General features: G+C 43.0%; 1 long non-coding RNA gene across 1 annotated transcript in view; it reads right to left on the bottom strand.

Moving 5' to 3' along the window:
- The window catches only part of LOC115579550 (uncharacterized), a 44030-nt gene that overhangs the window by 292 nt on the left and 23947 nt on the right, over nt 1–19791 (bottom strand). The gene's annotated exons all lie outside the window — the stretch shown is intronic.

Genomic DNA, 19791 nt, shown 5'->3' with positions numbered 1-19791 from the left:
CTTGTGAGCCACAATGGATCCTGGAAAAGTTGTCACTCATCCAACAAGACACTCAGCCTCACCCTCTCAAGTTTCTCTGGTGGTTTCTAAAGTTGAATGTGTCACATTTGTCTGCTACAACTACACAATAATGTACACCTACAATACAATGTGTATAATATACAATATATAACAGGGTCCCTGCTCCGTCGCTCTATCATCTCAGGGGTCCTTGACATGAAAGACGTCAAAGATCCTTGATGTAGTTGATCAAAATAAAGCTAATTGGAGCTATTTTTTAATACTGTGGTGCAGTTTAATCAGTAAAGATGAATTTGTATAAGTTTATATGTCTTGTTTGTAAAACTGGAATCTGAAAAGAAGCTTAAGCTGTCAAACAGATGCCGGTGAGCATAAAGTACAGTATCTAAAAATTGTACTAGAATAATTGTACTCGGTGTACATTTTTATTCTACCACACTCCTCCTGATAATCCACATCACTACAGCCCCTTTAACACACTGATCCTACAGCTTGTTATCAGATTGCCTTTATCAAACTGTCTGCTGCATGTTTGCCTCTGTGACTTGACTTTTTCAGTCTTATCTTTAGAATCATTGTGTGCTCTGTACGTCACGAGCCGGCCGACGCTTTATTAAGCTTCTGCAGGAGCTGAGAGGAGATGCCTCCATGTACCTGCACACTGAAGAGGTTAACAGCATGCTGACGGGCCTGGGACCCAACACAATGGCACTTACCCTATAAACTATGCAGCTCTGTGCGAGGAACTCCCCTGAGACATTAGCTTTTGGAATAACTCATTAGCCTATTGAATAGAGCAGGCGAACATAATACCCCATTACACAGCGAGGAATCTCCTCCACTCGACAGGAATTCTTGAGCCCAGGAGCCGAACAATAGGACTGTTTGCGAGGAACGTCTGGGCGGGGAGGACTGGCCTCGGCTTCTGACGTCTAACCAACGCCCGACTCTACCTCCACACACCCTGTTTTCCAACCAACACTCCCAGCTGTGCCAAAGCATCTCACGAAACCCTGCTGCAGCCCGACCTGAGGGGATTAATTACTGTGCTGGATGAGTCAAACTCAGGATTTGGCTGAAAAAGGTCACCAGGAGTCAGCTGGGTGACGGAGCACCGCGGGAAACCTGTCAGGGAGGTTGACTTGAGGAGCGGGGGGGAAGAAGTTGCCCTTTTAGTGTCTGCTTTGCAGGAGAAGGTCTTGATACTTGACTCTCCCGTGTCGTCGAATCTGATTTGTCATCATTTGGGCGGGAGAGGATGACACACTTCTCAGAGGGCTGATTATGGGAATCTCTGCAGGCATCTCTCAGCACTTTGTCAGCTTGTAATCCCACTCTCAGTCCAACCCAGCCCAGCGCCTGCCGCCCTCGCTGCCAGGAGCACAACAGATACCGAAAAGCATTAAAGGAATATCCCCGAGATATTCAAAAAATGCTCTGCTGACAGACACGAATGTGAGGATGAGTGGTGTCTGCAGCTCTGCTCTTCCCTGGCTTAATTCAACTTGAAATCAAAGAGAGAGTGGGGGGCCGTGTCACCCACCGCTCATATGCACATTTGCAGGGAATGTTCAGAATGCAAAGAATTGTACAACAAGATCAGTAACAGGCCAGGATCCAAAATTAGCTCCGTCGAAGTCAGGCATGATGAGAAACACATATTACAAAGATGTTTAAAAATATATACGTTGCATAACAAATTATATACACCTCATGCACACAGATAATAAATGCATGGAGAAAAATGCACTTGAGGTAATTATTTGCATTTCTGTCATAGTGGCTAACAGGTGTTAAGTCTCAGAGCATTCCAGATGGAGTAATTCACCCACTCGAACATTAATCAATGTCTGACGAGAGAGAGCCTGAGGGTGTGCTATCTAGAAGTACAGTTAAATCTTGGCATTAGCTTTAAAACAGCATAATTAACTTCAGAGAAACACATTTTCGGTTATGTTTAGTCATGCTAGCAGCGCTGCTCGAGGCCACTGTCAGTGAGTCAGTCCACCACGCTGGTCTCTATTAGTGGATTGATTGCAACAAAATTGAATACAGACATTTATATTCCATGAAGAAAAGCACATTTCTCCTCAAGCTCCAGTCAATCAGTAAACAGATCTCTATCAGAGCAGAATCTGACATAAATCCGGGTGTTTATTCCTCCAGGTGGCTCTGCACCTGACTCGCTCTCCTCCTAGTGAATATCTGACTGTAGGATGAGCTTAATAAGATTTCCTATAGAGATTTAGGTAACTCCTTATGACTTTTCCTCTAGCGCCATCTAGTCAAATATTTTACTCGTCCAATGAAATATCTCAAAATCTACTCAGTGGATTAGTATAGATATTCATGGTTCCCAGAGGATGAATACCTAACAACTTTGAAGATTCCCTGACTTTTCCTCTCGTGCCAACATTGGTTTGATTTGTTACTGAAAAATCTCGCCAACTACAGCTAGGTGGATTGCCATGACATTTAGGAGATCCATTGAGTGTCGCCTCAGGATGAATCATGGTAACTTTGATCCCCCTGACGTTCATCTTGTGCTATCATAAGGTCAAAATAGGTCCAATATTTTGGTTAATGGCCAAATATCTTCAAAATAGAATTCCCATTAGCTGCTGTACTTTGTGTTTCGTGCTAATAAGCTAATGTTAGCATGGTTAACATTAGAAAGTTATCTCATTCCAATAACAATGTGGCACAGATAGGAATTTCCCTTTGTGCTCGAGGATGCTGACCCATATTTTTCTCACAACCATAATTGTCAACACGCAGCGCTGGTATATCGGGCCTTGAACAAACATCTCACTATCTGAGAGAACAGTGTATGGAGCCAACGCCGCTGGACTTGCAAAGATAATTCCAAGGAAAAACACGTTAGGAAATGGGGACGCTAACTTACTGTAACATGCCTGGTACACGTGTTATTAAGCGTTCCTGTTTTGTTTTGCCCTCCCTAGCCACTGTGTTTGTTTACACTGGTAGGCAGGTGGAGGTGAAGCCTTTATTCTGTCATTAGTTTTTTCTCTCGCTCTCTCAACACTTGATGATAATCCCTTCTGAGGGATGCCGAAGGTAAATGTTGGTGTGTATGAAGTGGTGAAGCCTTTACCTTTGTCTATGAGTCACTTCAAAAAGGGGCATTTCATCAGAGATCAATGCCTTTATCTCGGTTTTCATTGGTTAATGTATGTAACATATCAAAGCCATACATCTGTCTTTAGAATAAGTGGATTTAACACAACAACTTTCTTTGTTTGAGATATTCAGGCATTTTCCTATCCGGAGCAAACTGTTTCCTAACACACCCTGACAGTCTAAGCCAACGTTTCTTTAACTTCTATAGATTGCTGTGCTGTATATAGCTCGGGTTTATGACATGTCAGCGACTTGGGATGAAAGAGGAGAGCCTTGTTTGGTTTTTGGTTTTGTTAAGGTATTTTCTAAATTAACAAATGGGTTGTGAAAGGATTTTGAAATGCCAAGATGGTGGCCTTTTTTAACCAGGTGCATTAGATGTAACTTTTTTAATGAAATCAACAAAACAACCGGAGTAATCCCGATAGTAATGTGATTTTATATATTTTTTTAAAGTAGCATCTGTGTTTTAAAGTAGTCGTTTAACATTTTGGTAAGGGCACTTTCTTTCTTTCTCAGAGTGAGATATCAATGTTGTTACTGTGCAACAAAGAAACAGCTAGACATTTTGGGGAAACAAGTGAAATACACATATTCCCTGTTACATAATCGGATCAAACCACCCACATACTTGCATGTTGAGTATGAAACTGGAGCCGCTTAGCTTTGTCACTTCCCGCTCCCGGTTAAGAATGAGTCAGGCAGATACCCACTGTTGAAACCACAACTATCATTTTACACAAATTAGATGTGACAAGTTAATTATTAAGCTTAAAAAGTCATGGGATTTATTTATTTTTTTACACTTGGACGGTGCCAGACCAACTGTTTCCTGCTGTTTCTGGTCTCTGAGAAATGCTAAGTTAACCTGTTCTTATTACTGGATAATTGATGCAAAATTATCCTAAAAGGTGTAACCCAGTGTAGCCCAAAGTAAATTCAAAGCTGTTGTCGAACCATCTGGTGTACAGGCATGGTTCTGGGCTATTCTGAAAGGTAATAAACTAAACCCAAGCAGTCAGAAGCTGGCATTAATCTCGAGGAGTTTGAACACACAGAATTATTTGTTTTTCCTCGCTTTTATTTTTTAATGCAAAAATAAGCCTGTGGAGGATCTGTAATACTGCTATTAGCTAGCAAGACACAATGGGTCCGCATCATATAGTATCTGATGGTCCGAATTCATATTAGATCACACTATCACTGAAAATGAACATGTGTTTTTCTGAGGAAATATTCAGGTGCTTGGCAAATAAAATGCCATTTTATGACCTCAAGATACCCCTGCCTGAAAGTAACAGGGGCAAAAACTCATTGTAGTTCCTTATTTCCTTGTTTACACTCACTTTGTGCACACAGTCAAAAACAAGTTCTTAGGTGGAAAAAATTGCCTATACAAAGAGCAAAACACATAAAACTACATAAACTGATATAAGTTATTGTTGAATTTTCTACATGATGCATCAGTCATCCCGAGGCTGGCATGGATCGATGTTTAGACGAGATGGCTGCCAGGTGATAAACTTCATTGTGTCGAGTCTTTTTATATCCTCCTTCATCATCATCATCATCATCCTCTTTAGTTCTGCTTTTCATCGTATCCGGTCATGCCAAGCTCATTGTTTATGCTGGATTCCCGAATTTTGCATCGCTCTCTATTGTCAACAAAAAGAAAAAAAAAAAAAAAGGAGGAAAAAAAAAGATTCTGGGATGGATCCGACGGCAGCCTCCGCCAAAACAATAACACATAGTTCTGCCCAGTATGATTCAGCTCTGCACGAGCAGGTCTCATATCTCTGGAGGTATTTTTATAACCTCCTAAAATGAGCTGCGTTTTTTGGACATTTTTGTTGATACAGTCTCTTGAAAATTATCGTCAGTCAGTCGTTTTCAAGGAGTGACCGATAACTGTGGGCCAATCAGATTACATCACAATAAATGTTCCTTTGGAAGATTATGAACTCTCTCCAAGCCTTTGTTGTAACGATTAGCTCAATAACATCATGTCACTTTGAGCTGTAATGTTACAAGTGGGCTTAACAGAACAAATTAGCTGGTTTGAGCATCCCTCAACATGTTGTATCCAATTTCTTTGATGTGTCCGATTGATCGGATTGATGTAGTTCAGTGGAAGTTCAGAGATTTAATCCCATCCTGAGGCGGGAAATAAGGGAGTTACAACAATACGGGAGGAGCTGCAGAATGCGTTCTACAAATACGGGAGCCCACGAGAACGAGAGGACTGCGGACATGTGTGCACTGGTACAACGTGGATGTAAAAAATTCCCGTGAGCAGCGCAGGTCAACAGGTCTGAGCAAAGTGCACTCACAGCGAGTGAGCCGACAATGGCTGGCACTCAACCTGTTCAAATCTGGGTTGTTTCCAAGATGATCCGCTGTATGTTGTGGGCTTCTGGGCTTTTTGGAGAACATTCCTAAAAATTGTAAGGTCAAATAAGGTCTCCTAGATGAGTGGGACCCCTTAATATAAAGTAATGCCTTCTTGCCCCTCCTGATCACACAGTGCCTGTAAGGAAATGTCGATTTTCTCTTAAAGAGACAATTCAGGTCTTTTGATGTAGGGTTGTATGAGGTACTTCGTCAGTGTGTTACCTGCAGTAGATGACCCATCCCCTGTGTGGAGAAGCAACGCTAACACCGACAGGGGAGCAGAGCACTGTACTGCTCAATGACACCGGAAGCAAGACATACTGTATTTTGGCCTCCTAAAATATATATCTGTTTAAGTGTTTGCTATATTTTGAACATCACGTGTCAGGCACAGCTGAGCTTGTGAGTAGGAATATTGATGTTGTACGTTTAGGGAATGTAGTGCCAAACGAAGGGTTTGATGGTAGCTGTTGTCCTGTTTCCAGTCTTCATGCTAAGCTAACTGAACTGAACTGTCTCGCTTCATATTTACAAAACACATGAGAGTCGTATCAACTGTCTCAGTTAACTAACAGTAAGAATGCACGAAAGCATATTTCCCAAAATGTCAAACTATGCCTTTAATCAGTCAGCGGCGTGGAAAGAATGCTGAGGAAAAAGTGTAAAACAGTTCTTTTTTGTTTTTTTTGTTGTTTTTTTTAAGGCTGCGATCCAGTTAAAGAATTCAGGTTGGAAATCTCCACAACCGACACCAAACTTCTTCTTCATTACTTTGACCTTTTAGAAGTTAATCCGGTCAAAGACCACCTGTTTACATTCAAATAAATAAAATCACATTTTAACTACCACACTGACACACAAACTGCAGAATGGACTACATACATACAGCAGACATGACCCACTGCCTTGACCCCGATAAGCTTAAGTAAATTACTCAACTAAATTACAGCACATATTGTAAATGAGCACGATATCCACAGCTTGGCTAATATCCTTGAGAGTTATCTACAAGGCCGAGGGGCTGAACACTGACATCACTGATGAACCGGCAGATTACCGTAACCGCTAACCTTCATTTGGTTTGGTTATGAAAGTTGCTCTCTCCTTCTATCTGTTACACATTCCAGACGTGTTTTCCCGGGGACTTTGTCCCATTTCCCAAAGCATCTGTCAGTCTGCGCCGAGGCCCCACATGTCCCCACTCAACACTGGATACCACAGTCAGTCGCAGCAGCGGTGTGGACGGTGCAGCTGCACTGGAGGGCCTGATAGCTCCTCCGGTCCCATCACGTGAGAGACTGTAGATCACGGAGTGATAGATGTGTGAAGTAGAGGAGCAATTACAGCAAAGACAGAAACACAAGGGCTTATTTATTAGCTTGATCAAATTTAAGAAAACCAGGTAAAGATCTAAAAATAAACGCATGTGACCACAAAAGACATTTCAGTCCGGTGACTCCAACTATCAAGCGACGGAAACATCACAATATTTTGAGGAAGGACTCTGCAGTCACACGAGAATTCCCCTGACAAGCATGAAAAGTAAAAAAGACTGTCAGAGCTGCAGCAATGAAACAATCCTTTCCCTTAAACAAATGACGAAAAACAATCCCAGAGCAGCAGGAAAGAAGTGGGTTGTTCTTTTTACTCAGAGCATCACTGACCCAGACTTTGACAACAATTCACCTCTCATTTTCTGGAAGACTTTCGCCAGTTATTGCACTCCTTCCATTCAATATAATATTTCACTCCAGTTCTATTCGTTTGGGTGTCTTTCACTTTAACCAACGCAATATTTAACACCTTCACTCAAGCATGACCTTTGGGTACTTTATACAACACTGTCTTTATGTGACTACACCAAAACCACTGGACAAAACACAGACACCATGTGGGTATCTATTTTGTGCTGTTGTGCAAAACTCTGAACCTCTTGCCGTTTTGTGGTATGACCTGCTGAGCTGTCTTTTGTGACTCAACTATGTGTAGCCTAAATTTGTATAAATATCCCACTAAGTCAGCTAATTTGATTATGTGACTGTCTGTCTGCACTGGCTCAAGACTCCAAAGTGCAGTCTGGACTCAGTAGTTCAACACACCGCCTGTAAAATACCTGAAAAAATACCTTTACTTTGGTGCCTCACGGCGTGAAAGGAGGTCACCGCAATACTCACTGCGGCCTGTCATCGCAAGCAACAGCCAGTTACTGACTTCCACAAAAAACTCACACACAAACTGAGCAGCAGTCACAAAAGGAAAGTGTTTACACTCTGGGCTATCGCTCCATCACCCCTGACTCTCAGCGACCGCTTTGAGCGTCTGTGTGCGGCTCTGATGGTGTCGCTTCGCCCTGTCGTCCAACAATGTACCCTCTCCCTCACTGCTCCGCTGCTATCTCCCCTCAAACTAAACACGATTGTGTGCACCTGCAGCATGTTGAGGCAGCCGTTCCCAAACAAAACTCAAACTCTGTCAACAGCCGGTGAGCCAGCTGTCAACCACCACATCCACAGACATCTCTAACCCAAATAACGCGGAAGATTATCGCAGCCTCGAGTGAACCTCCGCCTAGACTCATGTATCTAACAGCAAAAGCGCCATTTACAATAACAATAGGGGGGAATGTTGCGTAACACGCCAAGAATGAAACCGGGAGGGCGATACGTTAAGCCATTGTCTGAGGCTGGGTTATAAAGGAATAGTTTGACCTTTTTGGAAAAAGGGCATTCCTGGAAGTCTTGCCATTGCAAAAGTGGCAACACCAGGAAGTAACTGGCACCGGCCAAGAAAGGGTCCGACAAATAATAAGCCGGAAAACAGCAACCTGCCGTTTCTATACATCAGCTCTTGTACAGATTTTTAAAATGAGACATAACCTAGACTCGGCCTGGCTAGTTGTGTCCAACTGATTCCAGTCTTTATGCTAAGCTAAGCTTGAGAGTGGTTTTTGGATTGATCTGATGTTTCACGATGGCTGCTGATGAGTGTCGGAGGGTCACACCTCTCCCTCCTCTCCTGCCGGTCTTTTCATGCGTCGGTCCCGCCTCGTCTGTGGTGACTAACTGATCTTTACAGGGGTCCTGCACCCACCATGCCTTTATGACTGCTATCTGGGACCACCATTCAGGCCGCGGTGACCTTCACTGCAGGAACACCGCCTCGGGGCAGAGTGGGAGGGGTGGCGGAACAACGGGGGTCAAACTAAACCTCTGCTGCTCTGAATGGCCTCAATTTGGCGAAGGTGGTGAAATGCGTAACGGACAGCCACTGAGGAACGGACAGGAGGGCGGCGTTTGTGCCACCGCTGCTCTTTAAAAATCTGAAGAGGGTTAGAGGCCACATGTCAGGCTTTCTCAGGCATACACAGACAAAGACAACTTCTGATGGTCTCTTACATGATGAACTCTTACTGTATGTTGAATATAAACTGTTACTGCCGACCATCTGACAGCTGGGACAGTATCTGCAGCTGCGACGTGGAGAAACCAGCTGCAAACTCGCAGGTGGTACAGTAGTAGTGAGTTTGCAGGTGTGACCCCAACCAGCTTATTATATGTGACTCTTTGACATTAAGCTGGCTGTAGATAAAGCTAGTGTTCCTTCTTGAGGTTTATGTTTTGGTCTGGAATAAAAGACTTCGTGTTTGGGTGCTGCAGTAACATTAAATATTGAAAACTGCTTTGTAGTAATCATCCTCACATCACGCCCTGTCCCCAAACACTGCTCGTTTCCAAATAAATCTCCGTCTTGTCGGCTTGTAAACACCGGGCAGCTTGTTCCATAATATTGAACTTGTACTTTTATGAGTGTTGTAAATACAGCCCAGTGAAAAATGTCTAAACAAGAAAAGTGGAAGATCCGACAGCGTCCCCGTGAGTTCACTGTGATCCATAACTCAAACCTTTGTCTTGATTTGCTTTCACAGGATATACAGCAAATCTTTGACATCTCATCTCCTGTTATTTCTCTGCTTCATTACTTTTCTATTTGTTTCACCTGGTAACTCATGGGTCACATGATTGCCTCTTATTGGCAGTTGCTACAGTATAAGTGAGGCCGTATCGTGTTGTTTGTAGCCCTGATGAAGACGGAGTGGTAGAAACATTTTGGCTCTTTAATGATTGGCGTTTTAATCATTAAACCACTGTAATATAACATGATTTTCTAATATGTGGAGTGCCTGGAATGACTCTGGTTTTTGAAGAATTGAATATATTCTTTCCACTTTGTACAAACAGTAAATAAAACATTACGAGTGCCAGCAAATGTCAAACTGCAACTTTGGACTGTCGCTGCAAAGAAAAATGTTTTTTCTAATGACTTAGCATTTGTTTCTGTACCTTCGATTGTCTTCTCATCATCTGCATCTGTGTTTTAACTTTTGCAGGTAGTAAGTCAGTCCCTCATTTTGTTTGTGGCAGAGAAATGCGTGTGTGGCGATTGGCAAGAATCTCTTAATGAAGCGACGAAGCAGCCTCGCTTGATGTGCACGTGAGAAGCAAGCGACTTGTGCATTCATTGCGGCCGGTCTAACCTGTTAACATCGGCGGCGAGGTGAAAAGCGAGAGTTAACGTCACGCCAAGCAGCGCTGCACACGCATCCAATTTGTCCAGCCTGTCCAGGAAATAGATTTAAAGGGAAAGTTCACCCCAAAATCAAACAACCAATTGTTAACGTTGTTTCTCTGTTTTGGTGTTGAGTTATTAAAGTGGATATAGTTGAATATAATGAAACTAGATGGCACTCAGCTTGTGGTGCTTAAAGCGCTAACAAAAATGTAATGTTGGTAATATTTTCTTTTTACTGGACTACACCTGCTAACTGTGTCGCCTGTGGAGAGACAGTACTAACATTAATGAGGTCCTCCTCGGCTGAGTTGTAACTGTAACTAGCTGAGTTACATTAGTTAGCTCGCCCTTCTTCCATGAGTTACTGCACACTTCCCTCTACGTGGTGATAGTCTGAGTTAACATAATCACCGACAAGAGTGCATTTTAGGAGGGATTCTGACATAATCGTGACACTAAATAAAAGGTCAAATGTCACCAAAAATGTCTTTTCAAATCTTATTCTTGCAAAAGCTTCTAGGGACAAGTGTTGCAATCAGGCATCTTACACAACATCTCACTCTGAACCTGAAGCTTTGGATGTACTGACTGACCACCATGAAGAAAAAACTCTTTAACGACAGATAATTAATCAAAAATAAATTAATTTTCCGGCCCTGAAAGAAGGAACATAACCAGAAACATGTGTCGCAAAAATAGTCCAGTTTGTGTGTCTGAACACTGAGCGGGATTTCTGTGTCACTCTGAGTTTATTTAGTGATAACAGCTCAGACAACTGGCACTGCTCTCCGTCTTCCTCTCAGTCGCTGCATTCTGCTGAGAGACACCGACAGATAAGCCGAAGCTCAGACGATGATCTGCACCCACAACTTTGAAAACTCTGTCAAACGTTGCTGTGTTTCTACATGCTCTGTGTCTGCTATTCAGTGTGTATCATGTCCTTTCACCTCCTGCGTACATATCAGACAAATTGAAAATGATTAGTCAAAGAGGAGGATCGTTTTGCCTCGCCCAGCATCGTGGTAACTGGAGCTTAATGCTAATACACTTCAGCAAGAAGTTAATCAACTTGTTCAGCTGGTTTTTAAACGATGTGCTACAAATCTGCCACTCTGCTCTGCAAATCATTTAATCAGCTCTGACAAGTAACTTCACAAACAAACTGAGCGTTAGCAGTGTTACACCACAGTTTTCTCACAGTGCACAGTTTCTCTCCCGGCTCTAACTGGGCTGTATAAATCCTTTAGACTTTATGGTTTTTCCCCTGACCCCCACATCCACCTTTCAGACCACACAGGTCATCAGCAGCAGCGGTGGCATCAGACCACCAGCAACGAGGGAGCGAGAAACCAACTGAGGCTGAGTATAAGGATGAAAGGTCGAGGGTCTGCTCCAGTTGAAAACCAGGTCCAAATTTGTCGATCCAGCTGAATCGTATGCCTCTGAACCTACTAATGTTGTTAGTCAAGTCAGCAGTTTCATGATGAGACTGTGCAAAGCACGGCTTCATTTCACAAAGAAAGGTGGCAAGAAAACAGAGGCTTGATTTCCAGGAATGTCATAATTTGCCAAAGTGTCAAAGCTCCCCAACCAGCAGCACATCTGGTACCGGCTGTAAATATCCCGTGTCATAATAACATCAGCACCACACAGGCAGTCTGAGCAGCTTTTTGTCCATGCAGAAAATAAATCAACAAGGAAACTAATAAAGAATGGACCTATAAGCAGAGTTGATAATGGGATTGGTCCTGATAAAATCTTATCAGTTTCCATCCCAAGTCACCAATCGGTTGATTGACGAATATGACAATCATGACGTTATCGGCACTTTTCCTTTTTGTACTTTGCTTTTACAGCAAAAGAACGACTGTCTTTTAGAGTATCAGACAATTGTTTTGATTTATTTAAGATGAAGGGGGTCGATTGGGTTACTTTAGATTGATCGCAACATTTTGCTTTTGTCTTCTGAAGTTGCCACACCTAACATTTCAAACTGATTTGAAGAAAAGAGAACACATGTATAGGTACACAAAACTAAATCTGGATCTAATCATTATTATAATCATAACTTTTGTACACAAAGAGCATCTTCATATTTATTTTGAATTATTCAATTCATCATTCAAATATAACTTTGATCTTTAGAGTTTTGGGGACAATGAGCAGATTATTTCCAGGGTTATTTCATTTAAAAGTCATGAAAATGCAAATTAATTTTCCATTAAAAAAAGGTAACATAAGTGTTTGTGTAAGTTAATCACGGTTCTTAGAAAAAAGAAAATAGGAATCAGAAAAACCAAGAAAAACGCAATAGGTGCATCTCGAATATTAAGAGTTTGTTTTTGTGCCTAAATCCACCCAAACGTCAGATCATTTTTAGAGGACACTGACAAATGATGTCATCCTGTCAAGTCAAGTAAATTGCATTTATATAGCCTCAAATCACAAGCACAATGCTTCAGCGGGCTTTCCAATCTGTACGATCTTGTTGACGGAGATGTCAGATGAGGAAACGTTTACATGTGTTATTATAGGAGCTGATCACAAACAATTGTGTCTTTTAATTTGAAGGATGGGGGATCTGGGGTTTTGCAGATACGTCCAATATTGATGTTGTTTTTCTGGTGATTGTATTGTTAAAGAGGTGTCAGAGGCGTGTGATTAATGAGAAGCGACATACATAAACAGCGGTATGGTCCTTTATGATTGTTTGGCATTCCGAGAATGTAAAAATGGAAAGTTTTGTGTCGTCTGTCAGAGTGAGTGGAAGTGATAATGTTCAGTGTGACACATTTATCAACGCACCGGAGTGTATCCTGTCAGTCCGTGCTGTTGTGTTCTTGAGTCCTCCTCTGCCTCCTTTATCTGCTTAGTAAAACACCTCGTATCAACGCTCGGGCCTGTGCAACGCAGACATCCGGACAAATCATGGTAAATTTCCCTTTCATGCTCACTTGCCAAAAGCCACAGACAGGAGGATGCAAACTGCCCGATGTGTTTTTGCATGTAAGTGAAATGAGGCCGAAGGACGGATGGCTTTCTACACCCTCTTAGTCTCTGACCCTTTATCTGCCTGTGAGGATGACAGCAGCATGATGAAATGGCAGCCTTTAAAACGGGGAGGGAAAAACATGGCATGATTTATCTTGGCAGCTTGTTTGTTATTCTTAACAGCGCATTTAGGGACCAGGGAGTCTAAAAGAAAATGTCCCGAGCTCCTTGTCGACGGAAGCAAACTCGCAGCCAGAATAAAAACCGCCACTTCTCTGAGGCGACCGCTGCATGCCAGCGTGTCGCCGCACCTGAGTGACTGGTGTTGTTCTTGGAGAGGAAAGAAGTGAAAGTCGACTGAAGGTGTGCCAGCCTGAGGTAGCGCAGAGGACTGGTGGTTAAGTGGAAGAGCATGAATGCTTTGTGTCACCATAACAAGCTGTAAACACACCTAATAAACTTTATTTGACAAATGTGTAAACAAACTGCTGTGATTATCTACTCTGGCCTCACATAATCCTCCCGAGGGATCGACTGACAGTTTCTTCTCAAGGCTGTTACTGATACTGATGATCAGAAAGCAACCAATAATTGATATTTGGAACCGATCCACATTTGAAGGAAAAATTAATATCTTAGTAGACAGCAGTATTCTTATTGTTCTGCTACTGTACGGCCCGTGTCCACATAGCATTTTTTCAGGAGCTCTGAGATTAAGCGTCTTGACAACACTAGCTTGACACCTGCCGCTGTATGATCGACACTTCACCTTTGAGGTTTACTATCCTTTTGTTTTTTATTTGAAAACGGGACATCAGAGCAAGGAGGATGTGGGTTCACAACATGATCCATAGGAGACAAAAATAAGGAGACTATTATCACCTATGCCAGGAAGAAGAAAAAGAGTGGCGGTGACGTCACCAGCGCCTTCCCAAAGAGTTGAGAGATTTTCAGCTGGAGGTGCTGCTGCCACAGCGCTCACTCCTTATTGGGAACAACTGAGAAAAGATGCTGGCGCGAAACTCTTATTGACTACAATTTTGAGGAACTGCTGTATTCTCATTTCTGCACTTTATTTTTCCACTCCACGACATTTATTTGATAACTTTAGTTATTAGTTACTTCATAAATTCAGATTTTTCAGTGTTGATAGGCTGCTGACTACACATTATTGACCACCAACAGAAAGAGGTGGCTGCGTCAGAGTAGTGCTTTTTAAAATGTTATCAGCCACTGAACACTAGTAACACAGATGCTGATAATTGGTCAGCACCAAATCCTCATATTACATCGTCTAAAAAGTTTATTTAATCGCAATCAATGGAAATCACAAATTTGTTTCATCTCTGCACAAACACTTTTACTTTTAGAAAAAGCTCAGCAGTGTTTTTATAAAACACCTGGGCACTGCAGATTTTAGAAAACGTTGGTCAAAAAGAGGTAAATAGTTCATTCAAAGGGGAGTATTTTCTGAAAAACAACTAAAGTGCAGTTCGTTGATATGTTTAATTTATTTGTTTTAATCGACACAACAGAGGGTTTGGCTGCAAATACAATCATAGCTAAGACGATCAATTAATTGTATTTCTTGATGTCTTCGAGATTACTTGACTATAGGAATGTTTATTCTAGACTTTGATGACTGAATTGTCACCAGGGGGACGTCATTAAACCCTGTTAGGAAAATGTCTCTATTTTCTGTCATTTACAAACTGGAAGGAACTGGATTCCCCCTCACAGGAAACTGAGTTGAACCCTATTTCTCAGACTCAAACTATTGTGCCGAATGCTTGTTAGTCACTGAACCTGAAACGAGGACGCTCTCCTGAAAGGCCGGAGGAAGACAAGAGTCGGGGACAAAAGGCTGAAAGACAGAGATGAATGAAGAGAAGAGAAAGGTTGTCCGGGAAGGTTAGAGAGCGCAGGAGGAGGCAGCAGGAGGTGAAGTAGAACCAAGTGCGCTCAGAGTCAGACTACAGTACAGCTAAAACTTACAGCGAGCATGCCGTGGTGCGATCACACCGTAATCCTGTTGTTGTCCCAATACATTTCACCATAATGATGTTATCGCTTGCTTTCGATAAACCCGGGTGAAGTCTCAACCAGTCCTGATAAAAACAGACGTTATGGCAGGAGTAGACAAATAGAGGTGAGAGACATGAAAATACAGATAGTATCAGACGGAGCTGTTATCCCGAATTCTGTCTTTATCCAAACACACCTACAGAAAACAACGTTCATTCCGCACTTATCCTAAAGATCTGCCCCTCAAATGATGCAACCGCAACTGAAGAGCTAAATCGCTGCTAATCCGAAACGTTACTCACATTTGATCCACTGAGCTGCACTTCTTCCAGCTCATTTGATTTGTTGAATAGAACTCTGATGTGTTTGTTCAATACAGTTGAACACCTGGTGGAAACCGCTCTGTTGCCACCGTCACTGTTGTCGTGTTGTGTTTATTAGATACCAGCAGCAGAAATCTATGCAAATTCTGCTGTAAAGGACAAGTCCAAAATCTCGGCTAAGATGTTTCCTTGCTTTTTCTCGCTTAGAGTTAAACAGCAAGATCGGCAACAGATTCATGTCTGCTCACTGAACACCGACGGCCCGTTTTAACTACCAACGTGTCAAATAATGTCACCTGACAAGTGGCTTTACGCTTAATGTCATATGGAGGACAAAGTCCAAGCCGGGGATGGTGGAGTGATTGATTAGTTTTTTCAGTTATGCTGAATAAGTAAGTAAAATATATTCCTAAAGTAGCCAAGTAGTTTTAGTACCTAATGACACTCTACCCGCTGTGCTCAGATTATGAAAAGTGATTATTAGGAATACGATCTATTCAAACAGCATTTCTACTTCACAAAATAAGAAAACAGCCACTGATATTACAGTTTTTTCTAATCGATTTTTATTTTTTTCCACTAGAAACATCTCCTGGGCCAAATCACACCTACCGGCGGGCCGACTTTGGCCTGAAAGCTCCACTTTTAGATACACACTAATCTCAATGTGGATGAGAAGAGATCAGAAAAGATGAGATTTAGGCAAAATTAATCTGCTGATGAAAACTGCATGACACCAACAGTCACTGGATGGATGAAGATAAAAAGGAATACATGTCGGTTAGGAGAATACTGATACAGAAAATACAGTTTCTCAGCACGATGGGATGCCGATAAAAGAAACAAATTAAAAAAATGTGCTACTTTGGCTCTGATGCTGCATCTTCTCACACAATGTCTCACATACAACAATATATTGCTTATAACACATAACAGTTAATACCCGATAAACACTGAATAATCTGAAGCTAGTAACTAAAGTTATCAAATAAATGTAGTTAAAGGAGCAGAAAATGGAAATACTTAAAGGACCTCAAAATTGTATTCAAGAACAGTACTTCTGTAAATTGTATTCGCGTTGATTTAATCACTGGTCGTTTGAAATCTAGACAAAATGATTACAATTTTTCTGCAAATCGTTATTGGCCCTGAAAAAGCCGTATCTGTCGACCCCTATTTTGTAGCTGGAGTGTTTTCACCTGACAGCGTCATTATGTCTGTGTGTTGTTTCTGTTGAATGACAGAAAAAATCATCAAATCCTTTTTAAACACCTGCTGATAGAGTTCATAACTCCAGACGGCTCCATTTGTTATTCTAAATTTCTCTGCAGGCAGATACAAACAGCGTTATCCACATTCTTCATCTCGACCCGATGCTGGTGTCACCGGCAGCCCGCCCCTCCTCCGCCCCCCCCCCTCGCCTTACTTAGGTAATGAGCTTCGGGGAATGTCTGGCTAAGCATGAAATATCTTGGCAAAGTGCTGGTGACACCGCCTGTTTGTCGAAGGGAGCCTGACTCTCTCCTAATTCCTGACCCGTCCCTCAGAGATCCCGGGAAACAACAGCACGGATCAAAGCTGGACCCTGAGGTCACAGAGTTCAGGTCCCTGGTGGGCCGATTAGGGCCATCAAAGACGCTGCGGAAACTACGCCTACACAAACACATGCAATAAACTTTATAGGTTCCCTCTCACTGCATGCACCATGAGATATTTTCGAGTGTTGCTGAGGCGATCAGATAGGCTAATGGTATGCTGACAATGAGGTCACCCAGTCAACTCTAATATAAGGAAACAGCCCCTTCTCTCCCTCTGTCACGCTAATCCCAGAGCCATGAGCCTGCAGCACCGCCACGTCTGACAGATACACACCTCAAAACACTCTTAACTGCTCCATTACCGCGCTGCCACAGGCCGGGGGCGTCGACGGACAGCTTCTTACTGGAGTAATCCTGCTGCTCACAGCGGGCTCAGGGAGATGAGGGGGTGTATGAGCCGAGGGGAGTGTGGGGAGGGTTCAGGGTGGAAGGCGTACGAGACAGCAGTGATGCCCAGAGGGACCAGGAAGGACATTACAGTATTACTTAACAATAGCCTTAATTCATAAAGCAGAGTTATAAAGAGATTACTAACAGATTTACAATAGACAAAGTGATGAAAACAAGGCTCAGCAAGATTTTTGTATAACTTAAAGTTGTATAATTGAAGACGTGGCCGCCGTGAGTGACGGCTAGTCGCGGGAACTTGTAACACAAATATTGGACAAATAATATGGCTTTCTGATTGTACTGACAGACAGGAGGGGAGGGACAGACGCCGTTGTATTAGATTAAGAAGCGACTGTTAGCTTTGACCGGCAGACAGTAGTCAGAGCTAGCAGACTCTCAAGGAGACAGCCGATGGTAGAGCCTGGACATTCTGGAGGAATAAACACCCCGAGTTGAGAGGACCTCACAGTTTGATTTTTAAACCTTAAGAATCAAGAAGTGGATTTATCTTCATTCTTGCCTTTCAACTTGTCTGCACTGGCTGGTTACCATCCACTCTGAGCTTCAATCTGGCTCTTCAGAAACGTCACGGTAGCTCTGTCCACTCTGTTGTTGTGCACATTGTTTTTCCCGGAAAGTTACAGCTACCAGTGAACAAATGAAACGCACCATCACCTTGAGTATAATTGGGATTTTGCAGGATTGGCATTTCATGTTGCCCTCTCTGCCTCCTTATCTTTGCCATGACAGGCTCCACTTACACGTCATTTTCTGGTAGATGACCTGCTTATTAACTTTTATTCCCATCATAGTGCTGATTCACCATGCATTCGTAGCACAATCTGTTATGGTAATCCAACACAAATTGTTAGGATTTTGTTAGATCCATTTCCCACAGTGTGACATGCAATTTGTACTGGCGCCATTGGACCTGGCTGCTCTGAGAGGGGACTTGAAAGCAAAAGGTTTTGGCCTGTTTAAACCCTTGAATATTAAAAGTAATGTGATCGCTGCGAGCACTGAAAGTAAAACGCTTTTCAGATTAACTAAGCTTTAGAAATAAATTCTGTGTCATCATAATGGTCACTTTAGACATATTTTGACTACAGTCTGACTAAATCTACCGCCCCTCACTGAGCCAGGGCAAGAGGAAGACAAACAGGAGGAGGAGGAAGAGGAGGGAGAGATGGCGTTGAACAACAGGAACCCTTGGCGGGAATGCCCGGTAATGCCTGGCCCACTGACTGGAACTCGGTCACATAAACAGGCTGAATGTGAGGAATCGGGTCTTGACTCAGCCTGTGAGGTCCGAGCAGTGCAGGTGGCACCTGGCATCATTCATTCCCCAACACACAGGGAACAGCATCCTCTTCCTCAGCCCACCGCCTCTCGCAGCATCATCTTAACGCAGCCGAGTTTGTTTGTTCACTGGTCCGTTACAGCTGACAGACCTCCCTGCAGCTCTGCAAACTTTCCATGAACTGCTGCGCTCAGGTTGAGTGGAATCAGCTGGAAAAGGTGGATGGATTCGCTTGCATAACTCTTTTTAGTGCATTGTGAACATTTCATGCTTTAAAAAGAAAAAAAAAAAAGCTCCTCTGGAACATTTTCCACATAGCAGGTGGAGGTAATAACAGAGATGTTTTCCATATTTTTCAGACTCCACTTCCCAGGTGGCATCTGGGGTGAACATTAGGCAGTGTTGTACAAGTCGTCCTGATCGCTAACGGCACGCAGGCACTCTGCAGAGAGCAGGTAAAGCAGACGACGGATTAAATGACTAAGACGTCGCACACAGACTTGCGTGATATCAGGGGCGCCGCAGTCCCCTCAGGGAAGATTACATGTACAGTAAGCATGCTTGCAGGCACCTGCTAAGGATTTTGGAAAAAGAAATTCCTATCATGTTCGGTGTGCTCCACACTGACCCCTCGGTTCACACACCAGCATTCCTGAGGTGCTGGAGGAAGGCATGATCATTTTTTTCCAGCTTCGCTAATGCAACAAGCCGCAGCCTTTGTCCCGTGCGCATTCCTCTGACACATGGAGCAGATTTGGGTAACGATGGCCTGACAGCTGATATTTAGACGATGATGTTTGGAGCCACGGGCGAGTGTTTTGCATACGAGGAGGCAGGCAGATACGCTGTCGACGATTGCAGACACGAGCGGCGCAGTTTGTGATGGAAAGAGGTGAAATCAAGCGGATCATCGCGCAGAAGCGACTTTGATCAGCTCCTTTGTAATGTAAGAGACGAATGAGGTGTCAGGTTGTAAAGGCGCTCCGTGGTTCGCTCTGTTACCTCACAGCAAAAAAAGGTCCTGAGAGTGAACCTGAGCTGG

The sequence above is a fragment of the Sparus aurata genome, chromosome 3 (assembly GCF_900880675.1).
Source record: "Sparus aurata chromosome 3, fSpaAur1.1, whole genome shotgun sequence".
NCBI classification, from domain to species: Eukaryota; Metazoa; Chordata; class Actinopteri; order Spariformes; family Sparidae; genus Sparus; species Sparus aurata.
This window is presented reverse-complemented; position numbering and strand designations above follow the sequence as displayed.